Raw genomic sequence first — 2,522 nt, forward strand, 5'->3', positions numbered from 1 at the left:
GGCTCAGTCGGAAGAGGACGCAACTCTTGATCTCGGGGTTGTGAGTTCGAGCCTCACGTTGGGTGTAGAGATTACTAAAAAAATAAATAAGTAAACTAAAAAAAAAGAAAGAAAATAATATTGTGCTTTTTATGCTCAGCCTCCTTCCAACAACACCATGAAGTGGATACTGTTATTAGTTAGGGAGCGATGGAAATCCAGGGGGAAGAGAACATGAGGCGGCTGGAGGAGGATTGGACATGGAGGGAGGAGCGAGAAGGCGGTGCATGGGACCCCTTCCTGAGCCAAGACCGGCTCCCATCCCTCTTGCCACCTTCTGGTCAGACCAGCTATTGCTTACGAGGCCTTCCCAGAGAGCTTCTGGGGCTGCTGGCTTTTACGAGTCGCCTTGAACAATGTGAGGGTCTGAGCCCTTGGAACGTGGCGACATATCTCAAAGGGCCAGAGACATAGGTGAACATGTCCAAGTGAACAGAAAGTTAGACCCCGTTAAAACACGCTGAGCCAGTCTTGCAGGTCACACATTACCTACGCCTGCCCCTCTATGTGCAGGCATAGACAGTTGACCCTCAAACAACGCGGGAGTTAGGGGTGCTGACCCCCCACACAGCCAAAAATCTGTGTTTAACTTCCGACTTTCCAAAAACTTAACTGCTAATTGCCTCCTGTTGACTGGAAGCCTTACCAGACACAGACAGTCAATTAACACATATTTGGTATGTCATATGTCTTCTATACCATAGTCTTACAAGAAAGTAGGCTAGAGAAAAGAAAATGTCATTAAGAAAATCATAAGGAGGGGAAAATACATTTAGACTACCGTACGGATTTATCTAAAAATCCGTGTATAAGCGGAACCCCGTGGTTCAAACCCGTGTCTTTCCGAGGTCACACACGCTCTCTTACTAACCAGCCTCTCTCTCCCTCTGAGCTGACCCTGCCCCCCATCTCCTCTTTTCTTTCCATCACTACCTGCCCCCCCCCACCCCGCGTGTCAGCATCTTTGGTTCTCATGAGAGTCTTTGGCTCCTCATTCTTAACACAAGTCGAGTATTTTCTCGCTCTTTCCCTGCATGGAACCCCGGATAACGTGCTTGGTCCTCATGGCCCCGGTGGGGTTGGGTGTCTGGGAGCATCTCAGTGCTGGGGCCAGAGGCTCACCTGCAGAGACAAAAAAGATGCCCGCGCTGAGGATGACGTTGTGTCTGCTTCGGTGAAACTCACTGGCTGCCACGCAGAGCCCGCCGAAGAAAAGCAGCGTGACGCTGAGGATGGGGAAGACACTGGAGGCTCTCACGGCCCCTGTGGAGAGAAGTGGAGACAGTTCCACCCGCAGCCCAGACGGCAGAGCCTGCGTCTGAGGTGGGCGTGAGACCAGTACGGTTGCTCAGGGCCCTGCGCTGGGGCTAAGGCTCTGGAATCACCGTCCTGAAAGTCTTCATCATTTTATCTTTGAATTGTGTGTGTGTGTGTGTGTGTGTGTGTGTGTGTGTGTGTGTGTTCCACTCAGTGTGGGCTCCACTCGGTGTGGAGCCCAGCGCAGGGCTTGAACTCACGACACTGAGATCAAGACTGAGCTGATATCAAGAGTTGGACAGTCAACCACGCAGGTGCCCCTTGCGTTATGTTTTAGAAGGGAAGTCTGATGGGCTAACGGAGCGTGCAGTGGGGGGGCTTGCAGCTTTGATTCACAAGGGATCCCACTACCCGTCAGCTCTCCACGTCCCCCGGGATGGGACCTTAGCTGCCCGTTATTCTGCCCCAGCCAGCGATCCCTGCCAGCCTTCCTTCTTGGTGGGGGCTGGGCACAAAGGAACAATAGAGGTTAGGTGCAAGCCCCAAGCACCTGCAAAGCTATGCATTCAGCATTCACCCGTTGAGTGTCTCTGTTCCCCGCCCCCCCGGGGGGTAGCATGCCATGAAATAGCAAATAAAAGACACTGTGACAGATCAAGAGAGACAGAACAGAAGAAAAGGAAGAGCTGTTTTGCCTGTGTTTTGAATGAGGAGCCTGGGCATTTTATTTGCACGGGACTCTGCCAATTATGGGTCCAGCCCTGCATCCCGAGACTCATAGCAGATCACACGCTGTTCACCAAAATGCAGACTCTTTCCCAGGACACACCTCCATCTGCATGGCGCTGGGTCTGGCAATCCTCACTTAATACCCACTCAGTCACCGAAGGAACAAATGAATTGATTCATTCATTCAGCAGCGCTGCCGTGCACTTACTAAACGCACACCATGCTGGGTCCTGGGGTGCCAACGGAAATGCGTGACAGCCACAAGGGCACGGGCGCTGCCCGGCAACACAGAGGCTGGCTGGGCCCGGAGCAGCTCCTGGAGGCCCTGCGTTAACTCTTCAGTTGCCGGATCATGGAGGGGCCCTAAGTTCTGGGGGAGGGGTCCTAGGGTGGGGGTCTCAGTAGTCACCCAACCAGTATAAGGGTATTTCCTGCTATGTCCAGACCAGAATATACCAGCTGAACAAATTCCGTGTTCATTAATGTACAAAAGAACC

At 52.5% G+C, this 2,522-nt stretch overlaps 1 protein-coding gene across 2 annotated transcripts in view; it reads right to left on the reverse strand.

The window, feature by feature from the left end:
* The window catches only part of CACNG3 (calcium voltage-gated channel auxiliary subunit gamma 3), an 84,066-nt gene that overhangs the window by 6,029 nt on the left and 75,515 nt on the right, over window positions 1-2,522 (reverse strand). The window lies entirely within an intron of this gene.

This window comes from Ursus maritimus, unplaced genomic scaffold (assembly GCF_017311325.1).
Source record: "Ursus maritimus isolate PB19 unplaced genomic scaffold, ASM1731132v1 scaffold_2, whole genome shotgun sequence".
Taxonomy (NCBI): Eukaryota; Metazoa; Chordata; class Mammalia; order Carnivora; family Ursidae; genus Ursus; species Ursus maritimus.